Here is a 21,761-nt window from a genome sequence, read left to right as displayed (position 1 = left end):
ACATGGTGCGTCCACGACATCCCACATGTCACAAGCTGTGCTTTGTACTCAGCCAAGCTGCCGTGCCAGACCTTAACTTAACCGACTATTTAGAAGGAGAATATTTGACCAGTTACTCACCAACCAGCTTCTTCCACTGCACAGAAACAAGAACCAAATACTGGAGGACTGAAAAAGTAGAAAAAAAAGGAGCACCTCCTCTCCCCTTCACTGAACTCACCACTCAGCAAACACATACATCCAGACTCTGTTTACAATCTGCACTCCTTATCAATCTTTTAGTCATTCTTTACTGTTTTTCTATATTCTGTCCAACATTCTGACCTGCCACCCATCTTTGTGCAATTCCATTCCTTTAATTTTGATATTAACTTTAACATTTACAGTAAACCATGGTTAGTGAGTCCTCCCCACTCCGAATCCTGTTCATACTGAGAATCCCAGGGTGGAGAGCTGGGATATCCTGTCTCAAAACACAGTCACAGAGACACAGCATCATTTACAGCACAGAACAAGGCCATTTGGCCCATCAATTCCATGTCAGCTCTCCAGGGAGCAATCCACTCAGTCCCACTGCCCCACATCAGCCCAAAGCCCTGCAAGTTTATTTCTATGAAATTTTCCCTCAATCTCCTTTGCTCCAAGGAGAACAACCCCAACTTCTCCAACCTACCCTTGTGAACTCTCTGCTGTGTCAGCAGGTGTGATAACTGAGTGAATCCCTTCCTACACACTGAGCAGGTGAACGGCCTCTCCCCAGTGTGACTGAGTTAATGAATATCCAGCTTTGATGGAGAACCGAATCCCTTCCCACAGTCCCCACATTTCCACGGTTTCTCCATGGTGAGGGTGTCCTTGTGTCTCTCCAGGTTGGATGATCAGTTGAAGCCTCGTCCACACACAGAACACGTGTACAGTTTCTCCCCGCTGTGAATGGTGTGATGTTTTCTCAGGCTGTGTAACTGGTTAAAGCTCTTTCCACAGTCAGTCACTGGAACACTCTCACTCGGGTGTGTGTGTCTCGGTGCTTTTCCAGTCACACTGATGTTTGAAATCTTTTCCCACAGGCAGAACAGACAAACATTTCTCCTTCTACATTCTCAGTCCGATGATATTCAGGTCCTGATGAATCGAGTGTTTCTGTCAGATCTTGATGTGATGCTTGGTTTGAATTTCCCGTCAATAAATACTCCCATTCTAATACCCTGTGAAAGGAGTTTACAAAAGTCAGCATTGTCAGTCCAGGGTAGAAATTCAGAATAGACAGTTCTAGTTTTTATGGAACATTCTTTCCTCTCTTGTTTCCCCCAAACATGTGGTCCATTCAAACTAAAAGAAGCCAAATTAAGCAACAAATTGTAACAGAAGCAAAGGGAACCTTCCCAACTAAACCAGAACATTGCTCCCAGTGTCCACGAGACACTCCGTATCCTGAGGTGTCCACCGGTTGCAGAAGGCCACCCTGGCACAGACAAGACCACGGAAGACAGGGCAGCAGCTAAAGTGACACCCCCACCCCCAACATGGTCCCTGTACATCCTGGACCTACACATTGTTTCTCAGCCTGAGCGAGAGAGAGATGGAGAAGGTGAGAACTGAGTGTTCAAATATACAAACCTGGGTGGGTTTGGGGTGGATGAGGTGAGGGAGAGGAGGGCATTGGGGGGACTGGGGGTTTTGGAAGGGCATGTGATCGAAAGGGCTGTGGGTGGAGTTTTAACCAGGCCCAAGAGCAGGTCCCAGAAAAGATCCTCCAACCTCCCCACCCCACCTCCACACCGAGTGGCCAGAGATTAGGAGAATGGGGCTAAACTGTAACCAAGGCCATTGATAAGGTCACACTAGGCAGACTGGTCATGAAAATAAAAGCAAAGCAGCAAGTTAGAGCCAAAATTGACTCAGAGGCAGGAAGCAAAGGGTAATGGTTGATGAGTGTTTGTGTGACTGGAAGGCTGTTTTCAGTGAGGTTCTGCAGGGATCAGTACTGGGTCCTTTGCTTTTTGTTCTATATATCAATGGTTTGGACTTGAATGTAGGGGGTTTGATTAAAAACTTTGCAGATGATACAAAAACTGACCATCTAGTTGATAATGAAAAAGAAAGCTGTAAACTGCAGGAAGATATCAATGGACTGGTCAGATGGGCAGAATAGTGACAAATGGAATTCAATCCGGACAAGTGTGAGGTAATGTATTTGGAGACAGCCAACAAGGCAAGGGAATACACAATAAATGGTAGGATATTGAGAAGTATAGAGGAACAGAGGGAACTTGGAGTGCATGTTCATAGATCCCTGAATATGGCTGGGCAGGTAGATAAGGCGGAAGGGATACTTGCCTTTATTGGCCAAGGCAGAGAACATAAGAGCATGGAGGTTACTCTGGAAATGTATAAACCACTGGTTAGAACACAGCTGGAGGACTGTGGACAGTTCTGGTCACTGCACTGTAGGAAAGATGTGGCTATATTAGAGAGGGTACAGAAGAGATTTACGAGGATGTTGTCTGGATTGGAGAATTTTCGTTCTGAGGAAATATTGGATAGGTGAGGGTTGTTTTTTTTGGAACAGAGGAGGCTGAGGGGAGACCGAATTGAAGTGTAGAAAATGATGATGGGTCGAAATAGAGTGGTTAGGAAGGACCTATTCCCCTTGGTTGAGGGGCCCATAACCAGGGGCATCGATTTATGCTAAGAGGTAGGAAATTTAAAAGGGATTTGAGGGGAAATGTTTTCAACCAGAGGGCAGTGGGGATCTACAACTCACTGCCTGGGAGGGTGGTAGAGGCAGAAACCTTCAAAACAATTAGTGCCCGAACCTACAAGTGTATTATTACAACCAACCGCTCAAGTCAAAGCCCCCCAATCAAAATATACAGTTTTGATAGTGGTGGGAGAAACACACTGTTGATTCAGTCCTGTCCCTCACAGATCGCCTGACATTTTAAACATTCCAAATTAAGGAAAGATCCAGCCAAATTGTACCATCTATTAACCCCCGAATAAGGCAAACCAAACCAGGTGTCTTTAGATCAACGAATTAAGTGTTTAATTCGAAAAACTAACTTCTTAAACACTACTAACATATAAACATTTTAAACAGAAAAAATAGTGTCTTTGCATATTTACGCTCCTGCTGAAGTGAAATCTTCCTAAGTGGAATAGTCCAAGGTTGCTTGAAGTCCTTACAGCTGTCTGATTGGGGGTGGGGGGGGGGGGGGGGGGTGGTGGGGGGAGAAAATAAAACAGTAGAGCAGTTCATAGTCTAGTTCAGCAGTTGAACTGATGTTGTTCTTCTCCAGCGATAAATTTCAACAATTACAGTTCAGTAGTTAAAGGAATTGGTTATCTTCTTTTATGAAATTAATCTGACTTGATATAAAAAAAATTTTGAGAGTATAATCATTAGGGTCTAAATAAACCAAGAGAGAGCTCTCTTTTCCTTCAGTATATGCTGGATGATCATCTGTGTCTGTCTCTGTTAACGGTGTCTCAAATGCTAGTTTTTCAACCAGTTTCAAATGTCAATTGGAAACAATGTATCTCTCGATCTTCAGACTCTGAGTGGCTGTATCCCGGGGCAACGAGAATACATTCTTTGACTCAGTCTCTGGAGCTTGTTGCCTTAAAGCAGTACTGTTCCTTTTCCAGCCTTAAAGGCACACTGCATTCTTCCTAGAAAAAAAATACAGGATCATAACACGATGGACCAACAGCTGGAAAGAAGGATTAGGCTGGATGGCTCAGCCAGCGAGGGCACGCTGGGCCGAATGGCCTCCTTCCGTACTGTAAATTTCCAGGATTCTAAGTTGAGGAGCAGCCCATTCAGGTAATGATACAGGGGCTGTAACCTCTCACACTGAATATATACATGGCCCATGGACTCTTCAAGGCTGCAAACATCAGATGCAGCCTGAGAGTGGGTGAAGCTGCTTAAAACCCTATTGTCCAGGATGCCCCATCTCCTGGGCACTCGGACCCAGTTGGAAACAGAATTTGTCAGGTCCCGTTTGCTCTCTGTGCCCTCACCAAGATGGCTGTGCTTGCACCCTGACCCCGCCCTGTCCACGATGGCGGCCAGTGACCCCTCTCCCCCGGACCTGTCACCATGAGGTAAACACGGGGCCTCTTGGCCGACCAGTCCACCCAAGGCTCCAATTCCTCCCCTGTCCCCACATCTCCTCTCACCTCCCGAGCCACCTGGTCCATCTCAGTCCATCTCCATTACCTACGCTGGACATGCTCAGTGCACAGTTCGATCCCACGCCAATGCACTCAGCCCCTGTGGTCATTGAAAAGGGACTGACCCTTATCACGGGAGTCCTGGGTAATGAATCCTGCACTGAAAGCTCCAAATATTGAATGGATGATTTTGTGTCATCCCATTGAGATCAGGGTCAGAGAGACAATGGAGAAAATTATTAAATAAATTATACAGAAACCCGAGTGCCCGGGACATCAACTATAGTGTGAAGTACACTGGGAATTCTGTTCTTCACCCACATTTGGACTCAGGAATTAGAGGGATGTTTTCATAACTTGTAGTTGACACCAAACTGGATGATAGAACTAATAATGAGGAGGAGTGCATTGAAATCCAGGAAGACAGAAACAGGCTGGCAGACTGGACAGATAAATGGGAAATGAAATTCAACATAGTGAAATGTGAACTGGTTCATTGTGGGAGGAGGAATAAGGAGGCCAGTTATTGGTTAGAATGTAAGAAATTAAATGGAGCAGAGGAGCAAAGAGATCTGGGAACAGAGTCACATAAATCACTAAAAGGAGCAACACAAGTGGATAAGAGAGCAAAGAAAGAGTTGATGTTCTTTTCTAGAGGAATACAATGTAACAGCAGGGAGGGAATGTTAAATTTATAGAGAACCTCACTAAGAAGGACTGTGAGCAGTTCTGGTCTCCAGATTAAAAAAGGATATTGAAGACTGAAGAAAGTGCAGAATAGATTTACAAAGATGTCACCAGAGAGGATGTTACTATCCAGCAAGATTGAGCAGGCTGGGGATCCTTTCTCTGGAAAAGTGAAGACTAGGAGGAGATCTGATAGAGGTCTTTAAAATTATCAGTCAGTCAGAACAAGGGGGCAGCAATATAATACAGACATTAACAGGTCAAATAGAGAACTTAGGAGGAATTTCTCTACTCAGAGAGTGGTGAGAATGTGGAACTCACTGCCATGTGGAGTGGTTGAAGGTGATAACAATGATGTGTTTAAGGGGAGGCTCAATACATTTATGAGGGAGAAGGGAATAGAGGGATATGGGGACAGAGTGGGACAAGGTAATCAGATTGGGAGGAGGCTCATGTGGATTATAAACAGCAGCACAGACTAGTGGGGCTGAACGGCCTGTTTCTGGGCTGTAATTCTGTGTACATTCAGCCTGGGTGGATTAATGCTCAGGTTCACTGGGCCCAGGGGTGGATTAATGAAAGTTATGGCTCTAAGTTTTAGACGATGCTGCCGAGTGTTGCAGGTGTAGGAGAAGAGTTTCTCTCTATCTACCCTATCAGTTTCAATTAATATCTTGAAAACTTTGATTAAATCACCCCTTAATCTTCTGAATTCCAGGGACGACAACCCTCACAGTGAGGTGAATCATTCTGGCAGAAGGAATAGGGAGAGGCAACAAACACTTAATGGTACAGTTCTAAAGAGTTTGCAGGGATAGAGGGACCTGAGGGTTCATGTGCAGAGATCACTGAAAGTGGAAGGATGTGTTGAGGGAACAGCTGGCAAAGCAAATGGGATCTTGGGCCTCATAAATAGAGGTATTGAACACAAAAGGAAGGAAGTGATGCTGAACATTTATAAAGCTCTGGTTAGGCCACAACTAGAGTATTGCATCCAGTTCTGGTCACCACACTTTCGGAAGGATGTGAAGGTCCTTGAGAGGGTGCAGAGATTTATCAGAATGGTTCCTGAGATGAGAGAATTTAACTACAAGGTTAGGTTGGAGGAGCTGGTGTTGTTCTCCTTGGAGCAAAGGAGATTGAGGGGAGATCTGATAGAGGTGTTGAAAATGATGACAGGTTTAGATAAGGCAGACCAAGAAAAGCTGTTCCCATTAGCTGATGATACAAGGATTAGTGGACACAGATTCAGGTTTTGAGATACAGGAGGGATGTGAGGAAGCAGTTTATTTACACAGTGAGTGGTAATGACCTGGAACTCACTGCCTACGAGGGTGGTGGAAGTGGAGACGATCAATGATTACAAAAGGAAATTAGATGGGCACTTGAGGGAAATAAACCTGCAGGACTACGGGGATAGAGTGGGTGAATGGGACTGACTGGATTGTTCTACAGAGAGCTGGGATGGAATCAAAAAGATCAATGTCCTCCTTCTGTGCTGTAATGACTCTGATTCATTTGTGTAATCTCTCCTCGTAATTTAACCCTTGGAGTCCAGGTATCATTCAGGTAAATCTACACTGCACTCCCTCCAAGGCCATTATATCCTTCCGAAGGTGTGGTGCCCAGAACTGAACACAATACTCCAGGTGTGGTCTAACCAGGGCTTTGTGTATCTCAGTGCTTTTCCACTCTCACTGATACCTGAAATCTTTTCCCATAGACAGAACAGACAAACCTTTCTCCTTCCACATTCAAAGGCCGTTGATATTCAGGTCCTGATGTATCAAGTGACTCTGTCAGATCTTGATGTGATGTTTGGCTCGAGATTCCCCATCTGCATATCCCCTGCTTCTAAGCCCCTGTAAAAGGAGTTTACAAAAACCATCACTGTCAGTCCAGGATAGAAATTCACAACATTCTCTCCTCCTGCTTCCTGGCCCAGGATGACTGTACATGCACCCTGCTGTACATTGTCCTGAGGGAGGCCACACACCAGCCTGGATTCACGTCTGCGGCTGCAGAAACGCCTGTGTACTCCCCTATCAAATCTCCTATCACTATTGCTCATTCAGTCAGCTTTGTGACCCTCTGTGAAGCTGATCCAACGGTGCTGCCATGGCCTTGACTCTGGCTGCACTCCTTAGATGAACCATCACTTTCATCAGTATTCAGAACTGAATACTGGTTGGAGAGTGAGATGCACTCAGGGGTCTCCTGCATTCCCTGCCTGTTTCTTCTTGACTGTCAGTTGGCCACCCATTGCCTCTCTCCCTGCATACTCTTAAGCTGCAGGGTGACCATATCTATAAACGTGCTGTCCACAAATCTCTCACCTCATGGATGCACCGCAGTGACACCAGCTGCAGTTCATGCTCCGAAAACCGGAGTGCGAGCTGCTGCAACTTGTTTTATCTTCATCCATGTGATGTGGGTGTTGCTGGCTCGGCCAGTATTTATTGCCCATCCCAAACTGCCCTTGACAACTGAGAGGCTCGCTCGGCCATTTCAGAGGGCATTTCAGAGTCAGCCACATTGCTGTGGATCTGGAGTCACATGTCGGCCAGACCAGGTAAGGACAGCAGATTTCCCATCTCATGAACCAGATGGCTTTTTAATTGCAGATTTATTAATTGAATTTAAATGTCACCATCTGCCGTGGTGGGAATCGAACCCATGTTCCAGTGACATTACCCCGATGTCACCACCTCCCCCAATGATACCTCCTACACAAATGGTTATCTGGAGTTGGCACATTACACAGGATGTGCACTCCAGAGGTCGGAGCAGCCCCACCATTGGCAGGAATTTGGGACTTGTAACTGCAAAGGCTTTTGTCATCAAAAAGGACTGTGTAATGTATCAGTGTGGTGTGAGATAGTCAAGTGTTGAATAAGTAAAGAAAATATCTTTGTAAATAGCTGACACCACAATTTACAATCAAAGTGCTATTTAGTTAATTGTGGATTTCTTTTAGTTTAGTTATTAGAACAAAAGACTGAAAATGTGAAATCTTGTGTAATTTATTAGTGTGGTCTGGGGATTCATATCTCATATTTTTCATATTGACAATCTGTGAGGTCGGAACAACTGGAAAGTGGGATGAACAGATACAATGGGCAGAATGGCCTCCTCCTGTGCTGTAAATAGAGTCAGAGTTATACAGCACAGAAACAGGCCCTTCGGCCCATCGTGTCCGTGCCGGCCATCAAGCACCTAACTATTCTAATCCCATTTTCCAGCACTTGGCCCACAGTCTTGTCTGCTATGGTGTTTCAAGTGCTCATCTAAATACATGGTTAAATGTTGTGAGGGTTCCGGCCTCTGCCACCTCTTCAGGCAGTGCTTTTCAGATTCCAACCACCCTCTGGGTGAAACTTGTTTTTTCCCACAAATCCTCTCTAAACCTCCTGCCCCTTACCTTAAAATCAATGTCTCCTGGTTATTGACACCTCCACGAAGGGAAAAAGTTTCTTCCTATCGAACCTATCAATGCCCTTCATAAATTTGAATACCTCAATCATATCCCCCTTCAGCCTTCTCTGCTCTAACGAAAACAACCCCAGCCTTTTCAGTCTCTCTTCATACCTGAAATGCTCCAGCCCAGGCAACATCCTGGTGAATCTCCACTGCACCCTCTCCAGTGCAATCACATCCTTCCTATTGTGTGGTGCCTAGAACTGTACATAGTACTCCAGCTGTGGCCTAACTCGCGTTTTATAAAAGCTCCACCATAACCTCCCTGCTCTTATATTCTATGCCTCAGCTGATAAAGGCAAGTATCCCATATGCCTTCCAAACCACCTTATCTACCTGTGCTGCTGCCTTCAGTGATCTATGGACAAGTACACCAAGGCCCCTCTGACCTTCATTACTTCCTAGGGTCCTCCCATCCATTGTATATTCCCTTGCCTTGTTAGTCCTCCCAAAATGCATCACCTCACATTTCTCAGGATTAAATTCCATTTGCCACTGCTCTGCCCATCTATATCGTCCTGTAATCTGAGGCTTTCCTCCTCACTATTTACGACACCACCAATTTTCATGTCAACTGCGAATTTGCTGATCATACCTCCTATATTCACATATAAATCATTAATGTACACTACAAACAGTAAGGGTCCCAGTACCGAACCCTGCGGCACACCACTGATCTCAGGTTTCCACTCGCAAAAACAACCCTCGACCATCACCCTCTGCCTCCTGCCACTAAGCCAATTTTGGATCCAATTTGCCAAATTGCCCTGGATCCCATGGGCTCTGACCTTCTTAACCACTCTCCCATGTGGGACCTTATCAAAAGCTGACTGAAATCCATGCAGACTACATCAACTGCTTTACCCTCATCTACGCACCTAATCACTGCCTTGAAAAATTCAATCAGGTTAGTTAGACACGATCTCCCCCTGACAAAGCCATGTTGACTATCCCTGATTAATCCCTGCCTCTCCAACTGGAGATTAATCCTGTCCCTCAGAACTTTTTCCAATATTTTCCCAACCACTGATGTTGGACTCACTGGCCTGTAAGTACCTGGTTTATCCCTGCTACCCGTCTTGATAATGGCACCACATTCGTAGTCCTCCAGTCCTCTGGTACCTCTCCTGTGACCAGAGAGGATCTGAAAATGTATGTCAGAGCCCCTGCTATCTCCTCCCTTGCCTCACATAACAGCCTGGGATACATCTCATCTGGGACTGGGGATTTATCCACTTTTAAGCCCGCTAAAACAGCTAATACTTCCTCACTTTCAATGCTAATATGTTCAAGTGTATCACAATCCCCCTCCCTGATCTCTACACCTACATCATCCTTCTCCATAGTGAACAGATGCAAAGTAATCATTTAAAACCTCACCTATGTCCTCCGGCTCCACACACAGATTGGCACTTTGGTCCCTAATGGGCCCCACTCTTTCACTGGTTATCCTCTTGCCCTTAATATACTTAGAAAATGCCTTAGCATTTTCCTTGATCTTGCCCGCCAGTGTTTTTTCATGCCCCATCTTTGCTCTCCTAATTACTTTTTTTTGTACCCCCCCCCCCCCCCCCGCCGCAACCCCACTACACTTTCTATACTCCTCCAGGTCCTCTGCTGTTTTCAGCACTTTGAATCTGGCATAAGCCTCCTTTTTTTTTCTGATCCAATCTTCGAAACCCCTTGACATCCAGGGTTCCCTGGACTTGTTGGTCCTACCCTTCACTTTTACGGGTACATGTTGCCTCTGAACCCTCACTATTTCCTCTTTGAATGACTCCCACTGGTCTGATGCAGACTTTCCTACAAGTTGCTGCTCCCAGTCCACTTTGGCCAGATCCTGTTTTATCATATTGAAATCAGCCTTCCCCCAATTCAGTACTTTTATTTCCAGCCCGCCTTTGTCTTTTTCTTAGAGTTATGGTCACTATCCCCGAAATGCACCCCCACTGACACTTCTACCACTTGTCCAGCATCATTCCCTAGGATTAGGTCCAGTACTGCGCCTTTTCGTGTTGCACTTTCTCGGTACTGGCTCAAAAAAGTCTCCTGTATATATTTTAAGAATTCCGCCCCCTTTAAGTCTTTTACACTCAGACCATCCCAGTTGATATCAGGTTAGTTGAAATCCCCTAATATTATTACTCCATTATTTTTACACCTCTCTGAGATTTACCTACATATCTGCTCCTCTATCTCTCCCTGACTGTTTGGAGGCCTGTAGTACACTCCCAGCCAAGTGATTGCCCCCTTTTTGTTTTTAAGTTCTACTCATCTGGCCTCATGTGAAGAACCTTCTCAGATATCATCCCTCCTTACAGCAGTAATTGACTCCTTGATCAACAGAGCAATGCGACCTCCTCTTTTATCCATTCTCCTGTCACACCTGAAGATTCTATAGCCTGGAATATTGAGCTGCCAGTCCTGCCCTTCTCTCAACCATCTCTGTGATAGCAACTATATCATAATCACATGTGCTAATCAACGCCCTCAATTCATCTGTCATGCATTAAAATAAATGCAATACAACCTTGCATTTGTCACTTGTGCCTTAACAGGTCTATATTTGCTCTGCCTAACAGACTGACTCAGTTTCTCTTCTATATTTGACTGAGCATCACCCGCTCCTATACCTCCACTCTGTATCCCATTCCTCCGCCAAATGTGTTGAAACTGCCCCCAACAGCACTCGTAAACCTCCCGGCAAGGATGTTCATCCAACTTGTACAGGTCCCACCTTTGCCAGAAACAGACCCAGTGATCCAGGAAGCTAAAGCCCTCCCTCCTGCACCATCTTTTCAGCCACGCATTCATTTGCTCTTTCCTCCTATTCCTATACTCACTAGCATGTGGCACTGGAGTAATCCAGAGATTACAACCTTTGAGGTCCTGCTTTTTAATCTGCTACCTGGCTCCCTCAATTATTGTTTCAGGTCCTCATCCTCTTTTTACCTCCGTCATTGGTACCAATGTGTTCCACGATCTCTGACTGTTCACCCCCCCTTCAGAATGTCTTGCAGCCATTCCGTGACTAACTTGACCCAAGCACCAGGGAGGCAACATACCATCCTGAAGTCACGTTTGTGGCCACAGAAATGCCTATCTGTATCCCTTACGATAGAATCCATTATCAGTATAGTTCTTCCAGTCCTTTTCCTCCCCTGCTGTGCAGCAGAGCCATGCGTGGTAACACGAACTTGGCTGTTGCTGCTTTCCCCTGGGAGGTCATTCCCCCCAACAGTATCCAAAGTGGTCTATCTGTTTGAGAGGGGGATGGCCACAGGGGACTCCTGCACTACCTGCCTGTGCCTACTACTCCATCTGGTGGTCACCCATCTCATTTCTGCCTGTGCAGCCATTACCTGCAGTGTGACCACCTCTCTAAATGTGCTATCCACAACGTCCTCAGCATCGCGGATGCTCCACAGTGAATCCACCTGCAGCTCCAGCTCCGTAATGCGGGTAGTCAGTAGCTGCAGCTGGATCCACTTCCTGCACACATGGTCATCAGGGACACTGGAAGCATCCCTGATTTCCCAAATAGCGCAGGAGGAGCATATCACGGGGCTGAGCTCTCCTGCCATGACTTACCTTTGGATTAATTAGTTACTCCCTTTAAAAGATATTAATTACACTGGAGGCTTGTTCTACTCCAAACACTACGACGACAATCTAAATTACTCTAATTGAAAAAAAAACACACTCTTGGAACTCACTTTTTCACTCGAGGTCTTTTTTCAAACAAAAAACAACTTTCCCTTATTTTTTAAAGCTAATTAAATTGACTAACAGTTGTTAATTACCCAACCAATCACAAACAAAGAACAAAGAACAGTTCAGCACAGGAACAGGCCATTCGGCCCTCCAAGCCTGCGTCAATCTTGATGCCTGCCGAAACTAACATCTTCTGCACTTCCAGGGCCCATATCGCTCTATTCCCTTCCTATTCATATATTTGTCAAGATGTCTCTTAGACGTCGCTATCGTATCTGCTTCCACCACCTCCCCTGTCAGCAAGTTCCAGGCACTCACCACCCTCTGTGTAAAGAACTTGCCTCACACATCCCCTCTAAACTTTGCCCCTTGCACCTCAAACCTATGTTCCCTAGTAACTGACTCTTCCACCCTGAGAAAAAGCTTCTGACTATCCACTCTGTCCATGTCGCTCATAACTTTGTAAACCTCTATCATGTCGCCCCTCCACCTCCATTGTTCCAGTGAAAACAATCCGAGTTTTTCCAACCTCTCCTCATAGCTAATGCCCTCCAGACCAGGCAACATCCTGGTAAACCTCCTCTGTACCCTCTCCAAAGCCTCCACGTCCTTCTGGTAGTGTGGTGACCAGAATTGCAAGCAATATTCTAAGTGTGGCCAAACTAAAGTTCTGTACAGCTGCAGCATGACTTGCCAATTTTTATACTCTATGCCCCGACCGATGAAGGCAAGCATGCCGTATGCCTACTTGACTGCCTTATCCACCTGCGTTGCCACTTTCAGTGACCTGTGGACCTGTACGCCCAGATCTCTCTGCCTGTCAATACTCCTAAGGGTTCTGCCATTTACTGTATACCTCCCACCTGCATTAGACCTTCCAAAATGTATTACCTCACATTTGTCCTGATTAAACTCCATCTGCCATTTCTCCGCACAAGTCTCCAACCGATCTATATCCTGCTGTATCCTGTGATAATCCTCATCATTATCCGCAACTCCACCAACCTTTGTGTCGTCCGCAAACTTACGAATCAGACCAGCTACATTTTCCTCCAAATCATTTATATATACTACAAACAACAAAGGTCCCAGCACTGATCCCTGCGGAACACCACTAGTCACATCCCTCCATTCAGAAAAACACCCATCCACTGTTACCCTCTGTCTTCTGTGACTGAGCCAGTTCCGTATCCATCTTGCCAGTTCACCTCTGATCCCGTGTGACTTCAACTTTTGCACCAGTCTGCCCTGCGGGACCTTGTCAAAGCCTTTACTAAAGTCCATATAGACAACATCCACCGCCCTTCCCTCATCAATCATCTTCGTCACTTCCTCAAAAAACTCAATCAAATTAGTAAGACACGACCTCCCCTTCACAAAACCATGCTGCCTCTCGCTAATAAATTTGTTTGTTTCCAATGGGAGTAAATCCTGTCCCGAAGAATCCTCTCTAATAATTTCCCTTCCACTGATGTAAGGCTCACCGCCCTATAATTTCCTGGATTATCCTTGCCACCCTTCTTAAACAAAGCAACAACATTGGCTATTCTCCAGTCCTCTGGGACCTCACCTGTAGCCAATGATGATGCAAAGATTTCTGTCAAGGTCCCAGCAATTTCTTCCCTTGCCTCCCTCAGTATTCTGGGGTAGATCCCATCAGGCCCTGGGGACTTATCCACCTTAATGCTTTGCAAGACACCCAACACCTCCTCATTTTTAATAATGAGATGACTGAGACTATTTGCACTCCCTTCCCTATGCTCATCATCCACCAAGTCCTTCTCCTTGGTTAATACTGATGCAAAGTACTCATTTAGCACCTCACCCATTTCCTCTGGCTCCACGCATAGATTCCCATCTCTGTCCTTGAGTGGGCCAACCCTTTGCCTGGTTACCCTCTTGCTCTTTATATATGTATAAAAAGCCTTGGGATTTTCCTTAATGCTGTTTGCCAATGACTTTTCATGACCCATTTTAGCCCTCCTAACTCCTTGCTTAAGTTCCTTTCTACTGTCTTTATATTCCTCAAGTGCTTCATCTGTTCCTTGCCTTCCAGCGCTTACAAATGCTTCCTTTTTCTTTTTGACTGGGCTCACAATATTCTGTGTTATCCAAGCCTCCCGAAACTTGCCAAACTTGTCTTTCTTCCTCACAGGAACATGCTGGTCCTGGATTCTAATCAGCTGACGTTTGAAAGACTCCCACGTCAGATGTTGATTTACCCTCAAACAGCCGCCCCCAAACTAAATTCGTCGGTTCCTGCCTAATATTGTTATATTTAGCCTTCCCCCAATTTAGCACCTTCACCCGAGGACTACTCTTATCTTTATCCACAAGTACCTTAAAGCTTATGGAATTATGGTCACTGCTCCCGAAATGCTCCCCCACTGAAACTTCGACCAGCTGGCCGGGCTCATTCCCCAATGCCAGGTCCAGAATGGCCCCATCCCTAGTTGGACTATCTACATACTGTTTCAAGAAGCCCTCCTGGATGCTCCTCACAGATTCTGCCCCATCCAAGCCCCTAGCACTAAGTGAGTCCCAGTCAATATTGGGGAAGTTAAAATCACCCACCACTACAACCCTGTTACCTTTACATCTTTCCAAAATCTGTCTACATATCTGCTCCTCTACCTCCCGCTGGCTGTTGGGAGGCCTGCAGTAAACCCCCAACATTGTGACTGCACCCTTCCTATTCCTGAGCTCCACCCATATTGCCTTGCTGTATGATCCCTGAGGTGTCCTCCCGCAGTACAGCTGTGATATTCTCCTTAACCAGTAATGCAACTCCCCCACCCCTTTTACATCCCCCTCTATCCCACCTGAAGCTTCTAAAGCCTGGAACATTTAGCTGCCAATCCTACCCTTCCCTCAACCAAGTCTCTGTAACAGCAACAACATCATATTTCCAAGTACTAATCCAAGCTCTAAGTTCATCTGCCTTACCTGTTATACTTCTCGCATTGAAACAAATGCACTTCAGCCAACCAGTCCCGCTGTGCTCAGCAACATCTCCCTGCCTGCTCTTCCTCTTCGTCCCACTGGCCTTATTTACTATGTCTTCCTCATTTACTTCACTAGCTGTCCTACTGCTCTGGTTCCCACCTCCCTGCCACACTAGTTTAAACCCTCCCGAATGACACTAGCAAACCTTGCAGCCAGGATATTAGTGCCCTTCCAGTTTAGATGCAACCCGTCCTTCTTGTACAGGTCCCATCTTTCCCTGAAGAGAGCCCAATGGTCCAGATATCTGAAACCCTCCCTTCTACACCAGCTGCTCAGCCACGTGTTTAGCTGCACTATCTTCCGATTTCTAGCCTCACTGGCACGTGGCACAGGGAGTAATCCAGAGATTACAACCCAAGAGGTCCTGTTTTTTAACTTACTATTTAACTCCCTAAACTCCCCCTGCAGGACATCACTCTTCCTGCCTATGTCATTGGCACCGATGTGTACCACAACCTCTGGCTGTTCACCCTCCCACTTCACAATGCCCTCTGTCCGTTCAGAGACATCCTTGACCCTGGCACCAGGGAGGCAACATACCTTCCTGGAGTCTCTTTCACATCCACAGAAGCGCCTATCTGTGTCCCTGACTATAGAGTCCCCTATAACTATTACTCTTCTGCACTTTGTCCCTCCTTGCTGAACAACAGTGCCAACCGTGGTGCCACTGCTCTGGCTGCTGCTGTTTTCTCCTGATAGGCCACCCCCCCAACAGTATCCAAAACGGTATACTTGTTAGAGAGGGGGATAGCCACAGGGGATTCCTGCACTGACTGCCTGCCCCTTCTAGCGGTCACCCATCTATCTGCCTGCACTTTGGGTGCAACCACTTCTCTTAAACTCCCGTCTGTGACGCTTTCCGTCATCTTGAAAATTTCCCATGATATCACTAAGTCCTTTTTTTCCCTCTTTCGAGTCTCAGCGCATGCCAAGAGGCACAGGGAGCCTGTCGCCGCTCTGGATCAGCTTCCTCACAGGTCCACCAGTCGTCGCTCCGCTACCAGATAAGTAAGGGCATTGAGCCCCGCTCTTTATTTATAGCCTGCCATGTTTTATGTTTTCTATTTTCTATTGCACAGGATGTTCACTGCAGAGGTTGCAGCAGCCCTGCAATTGCTCCAGCTATTAGGTAATAAACTTGCTACGACGAGCGGCGCAGTGGTGAGCACCGCAGCCTCACAGCTCCAGCGATTCTGGGTTCTCCCTGTGACCGCGTGGGTTTCTGCTGGGTGCTCCGGTTTCCTCCCAAAGCCAAAGATTTGCAGGTTGATAGGTAAATTGGCGATTGTAAATTGCCCCTAGTGTAGGTAGGTGGTAGGGGAATTGAGGGGATGTGGTAGGAATATGGGATTAATGTAGGATTAATATAAATGGCTGGTTGATGGTCGGCACAGACTCGGTGTATCTCTAAATAAATAAATAATAAACCTCAATACTTAAAAATAAAAGACTACTCACTTCCCTTCTATTGGTCAGTTAAATCTCGGGAAGCTGCCCCTTATTCTGATGAAAACTGGAATGTTTAATTTCCAGCTCCTTGGACAAACTTCCTAACTTTGGAGAAAGGGAAACAAAGTTACAAAACTTACCAGCCAATCAACTCACAGGCTTCCTGACTCGGAGGAAACGGGAGAAGAAACTGGGAAATGGCGGCTCGGATAGAGAAGTCGCTGCACCATCACTTTAATGCGGCCCCGGGATTCTCGCCGCACGTCCGCCGAACCCGGCGGCTCTGATTCAGGGCCTGAGAGCCGTTGAAACTCGGTATTACCGAGGCTGCGCTCAGCTTCCGGGAGCGGCACCGCGCATGCTCCGCGGAGACAGGCGGACTCCGTGGGGCGGAGCCTTCTGACGCGTGCGTGTTGCTGTTCTTGGGGTGGAGATCGGTCGTATTTTTGCGCGCGGTGCATTCTGGGCCGTATAGGCTGCCATTTACCAGTCGGGGAATGGACGGGTAGTTCATGGTTCATACTCAGAAAAATAAAATGGTATAAAGCAGCAAACATATATTAATGGCGCGTTTGCTGGCAACGTAACCAAATAGGTGCTGCATCACTGGTACATGCGCAAATGCATCGACTGAAACGTGACTGTGCCTCAGGCAGCTGCCAGGAGTAAAGATGGCGCTGCTGAATTTGACACAAAACACGACTGAAATCCAAACCGCCTCAATGGTCGCATCCAGGTCGCTGCTGCCTCCCATGATAATCGCTTCAATCACCGCATTCAGTTTCATGTTCAATCACAGCTTATCTTCCCCGCTCCCTCCGATGCCCTTTGATTCGTCATTTTCAATGACTCTCCGCTCTCCCACTCCCTTCCAGCGCTTATATTGGGAAGTTCAATGGCGGGGCTTCAAGCCAACATTATCGGCGTTAAAAAAAAAATGTTCACGGTTCACGGCATTGGAGTCGAAGCATGCGCAGTGCCGAACTGCTTTTCGCGGAAGCGCAATGCCAAGCAGTGTGAGTGATGGCGGCGGACAAGGTCCTTGTGAGTTGTATCACACACTGCACCCCCTTTTCCTCTGAGGATGTTTTACTGGAGTTGTGTTGCTGAGTGTTTCGAAACTCTGTCTGCTAGAGCTGGAGGAGATTATAGAGATAGTGAGGCGTGAGGGTATGGAGAGATTTGAAAGCAAGGATGAGGATTTTAAAATTGAGGTGCTATTTAACTGGGAGCCTGTGTCGGCCAGTGAGCACAGTTGTGATGGGCGAACAGGACGTGGTTCGAGTAACGACACAGGCAGCAGAGTTTTGGATGATCTAAAGTTTATGGAGGGTAGAATTTGGGATGCTGACCAGGAATGTGTTAGAATAGTCAATTTGAGAGGGAACAAATACATGAATGTAAGTTTCAGTGGCAGATGAGCTGACACAGTGGTGAAGTCTGGCGATGTTACTGAGGTGGAACTAGGCAGTCTGAGTGATGGTGCTGATATGCAGTTGGAAGCTCATCTTGGGATCAGATATGATGCCAAGGTTATGAATGGTCTGGTTTAGCCTCAGACAGTTGCCAGGGAGAGGGATAAAGTTGGTGCCGAGGGAGTGAAGTTCGTGGCAGGAAGTGAAGACTTCCCAATCTTTAATTGGAGGAAATTTCTGTTCATCCAATACTGGATGTCAGACAGTCAGGATGGTGTGTGACTTGGAGGGGAACTTTGAGGTGATGGTGTTCACATACACCTGCTACCCTGGTCCTTCTAGATGATGGAAGTTGAGGGTTTGGGAGGTTATGGTAAAAGTTCTGGTCCAATTGTACATACATAAAATCACCCTCTTCTCCTCCCTCCCTCAATTTTCTCTCCTCTCCCTCCTTCCTCCTATAGAGGGCAGAGTCTTGTGTAGGTCCAGACTAGTTGGCAGATTCCCTTCCCTGAAGGACATTAGTGAACCAATTGGGGCTGTACATCAATCCAGCAGCTTTCATGGTCACTTTTTCCTATTGCCAGTCCCATGAATTACCAGATTCATTCAGTTCCATTTCACAACCTTTGTGTTTTTGTGGCTTCTCTCAGACATTTTTTCCGTTTTCAAGCAATTTCACGGGGTTTTCGAAGAGGAGGATTTGCAGTTGTGAAATGCAAAGCAAACATTTGATCGGGTTCTGAAAGGACTTGCCCAATTTATCGTAACCCAAATATCACTGGATTTTGAACATGGAAGGAAAAAGCACTGATCACAGTGGGGAGAAACTGTACACGTGTTCTGTGTGTGGAAGAGGTTTCAGCCGATCATCGGGCCTGTTGAAACACAAGTGCAGTCACACTGGGAAGAAACCATGTAAATATGGGAACTGTGGAAAGGATTGAATCATCCATTTGAGCTGGAAACCCATCCATGCAGTCACACTCTGGAGAGGCTGTTCACCTGCTCTGAGTGTGGGAAGGGATTCACTCAGTCATCCAACCTGCTGAAACACCAGCGAGTTCATACTGGGGAGAGACCTTTGAAATGTCCAGATTGTGGGAATTGCTACAAATGTTCCACTGAACTGATGTCCCATCAACGTGTTCACACTGAGGAGAGACCGTTTAGGTGTTCTTATCACAGGGCTGGGTTCAAGCAATCATCTGAACTCACTGTACACCAGGGCAGTCACACTGCAGAGAGACCGTTCATCTGCTCTGTGTGTGGGAAAGGATTCATTCCTTCATCCCACCTGCTCAGACACCAGCGAGTTCACAATGGGGAGAGGCCGTTCACCTGTTCAGAACACAGTAGGGGATTCACTACTTCATCCTATCTTCTGACACACCAACGAGCTCTCACTCGAGAGAGGGCATTCTCCTGCTCTGAGTGTGGGAAGGGATTCACTCAGTCATCCAACCGGCTGACACACCAGCGAGTTCACACTGGGGAGAGGCCGTTCACCTGCTCAGAGTGTAGGAAGGGATTCACTACTTCATCCAACCGGCTGACACACCAGCGAGTTCACACTGGGGAGAGGCCATTCACCTGCTCAGAGTGCAGGAAGGGATTCACTACTCCATCCCATCTTGTGACACACCAGCGAGTTCACACTGGTGAGAGGCCAGAGTGTGAGAAGAGATTCACTATTTCATCCAACCTGCTGACACACCAGCGAGTTCACAAGTAACTCAGGGCTGAGAAATGTCCATGAAACAGCAGATTTCCAACATTGGGATTTTGGAAATCCACCAATAGGTTCTCCCTTTCCGACCGTGACAAAAAATCAAGCAGTCAGTTCTGATGTTCTTTTTTTAAAGTTGACCAAATACAAAACTGCTCGGTGGTCTTTTTACCTGTTTTTAAGTTGTGTTTATTGTTTAGACTCGGTGGAAAGGAACTTGAAGCAGGATAGTAAGTGGGTGGATCTGCATACTCCTCCACAACTTCTGTGTGTTAGTGTTCTGTAAATTTCCAAAAAGGAGGTGTGTGTATACACAGACCAATTCCCAATGTTTGTTTTTGCCTTCATGGGATATCTTCGCAGAGACCACCTGAGAACTGACACAGCTCTTTTGACATGGCTTAAAATTAATGGTGCAGGATCAGTAGCTGGCAAGTCGCTGGTCTGCAGCAAAAACATTGGTCTGTCAATAGGCATTTGAAACTTGGTTCCATTTACATTTGAATATTTTGAAGACAGAGGTAGATAGATTCTTGATAAGCAAGGAGGTGGAAGGTTATCGGGGGTAGGTGGAAATGTGGAGTAATCAGTTCAGACATGAGCTTATTGAATGACAGAGCAGGCTTGAAGGGCTGAGTGGCCGACTCCTGCTCCTAATTTGTATGTTTAGACACACACTGCTGTGTACATACAAAGTAATTTCTGAAAACACTGTACAAACTGGTTGCTGCATGTGAATATCCTGCAGTGAGTATGAGTTGTATAAACTTCATATGTCCTGTGCATTGCAGCAACTGAAGTGATCTGGAATTTCCACTTATCGGTTTGCTCAGGTGTGTGGCTGAATTCCATTCATTGTTCATCTCCACTTTCACTGTCTACTGACCCAGTCACACTGTAAACCTGGAGTCTGTGTGAAGCTGTCTTTTACACCACAGTGCTGGAAGATAAGGAGTAGAACTCTGGCCATCTTTTTTTAACGTGTGGTTTGACATCGCTTAAGATTATCTGGAAAAGCTGTCATGCACCTGGTTTTGCTTTCTGCTTCGTTCAGTTGATTATCTCAGCACAAAGTAAGAAAAAGGACGCCACTTATCGTCAAGTTTCTGGATTGTCAACATCTGTTAAATGTTTAGTTTTTATTAATTTATATACCTACTGATTTTTGCACATCACTTACCAAGGTGCAGAATGTGCAGTCTAGTATGCTTCTGAATGTTGCTTTCCAGTGAAGTTGACACATCTTCACAGAACACTTTTTACATGAAAAATCTATAAATAGGCAGAAGCAGGACATTGAGAACATGAAGCTCTGTAAAACCCAATTATCAGCTGTCAGGTAAGTCTCATGAAATTGTATTCTGAGTACAGTGCAATTTTATTCATTACATATGCAAAATTGTACAAAATTACCATGACACAACTAGTTTCCTTCATTAAAAGTGCTAAAATTACATAATTCCTTGTCAGAAAAAAATTCTGACTTTTTGTCTTCAGCCACTAATTTTCAGACTTTTTGATCTTTGGCCACTCACCCTTGCATTTCTAACTTGTTTTTGTGAAATACTCTCCTTATTATTGCTCAACTGCTGGATAACTCTGATTACATTTATATGTGCTTTTTTAAATTCATGCATGGAGTGTGGGCGTCGCTGGCTAGGCCAGCATTTATTGCCCATCCCTAACTGCCTTTGAGAAGGTGGAGGTGAGCTGCCTTCTTGAACCGCTGCAGTTCATGTGAGGTAGGTACATCCACAGTGCTGTTAGGAAGGAAGTTTCAGGATTTTGACCCAGCGACAGTGAAGGAATGGCGATATAGTTCCAATTCAAGATGGTGTGTGACTTGGAGGGGAACTTGCAGGTAGTGGTGTTCCCTTGCATTTGCTGCCTTTGTCCTTCTAGATGGTAGGGGTTGTGGGTTTGGAAGGTGCTGTCTAAGGAGCCTTGGTGTGTTGCTGCAGTGCATCTTGTAGATGGTACACTTGATGCATGTCCATAATGTGTCTACTCAGATTTAACTCAAATGTGATTTGTAACCAATAAGTGATGTTTCGGGCATGAATTGTAGTCTGGTTTCTTGGTGATTTGTCAAGAAAGATTTAATT

The 21,761-nt window shown here is 45.9% G+C and overlaps 1 long non-coding RNA gene across 1 annotated transcript; it reads right to left on the bottom strand.

Annotated features, from left to right (window-relative positions):
• Positions 1 to 314: 314 nt before the first annotated feature.
• LOC137358809 (uncharacterized) lies at positions 315 to 16,854 on the bottom strand. The gene is made up of 4 exons (XR_010971323.1): positions 16,653 to 16,854; positions 6,605 to 6,728; positions 3,127 to 3,672; positions 315 to 1,205 (listed from the first exon to the last, which is right to left on the bottom strand). It is a non-coding gene; the product is annotated as an uncharacterized lncRNA (long non-coding RNA).
• Positions 16,855 to 21,761: the final 4,907 nt, after the last annotated feature.

The sequence above is a fragment of the Heterodontus francisci genome, unplaced genomic scaffold (assembly GCF_036365525.1).
Source record: "Heterodontus francisci isolate sHetFra1 unplaced genomic scaffold, sHetFra1.hap1 HAP1_SCAFFOLD_737, whole genome shotgun sequence".
Taxonomy (NCBI): Eukaryota; Metazoa; Chordata; class Chondrichthyes; order Heterodontiformes; family Heterodontidae; genus Heterodontus; species Heterodontus francisci.
This window is presented reverse-complemented; position numbering and strand designations above follow the sequence as displayed.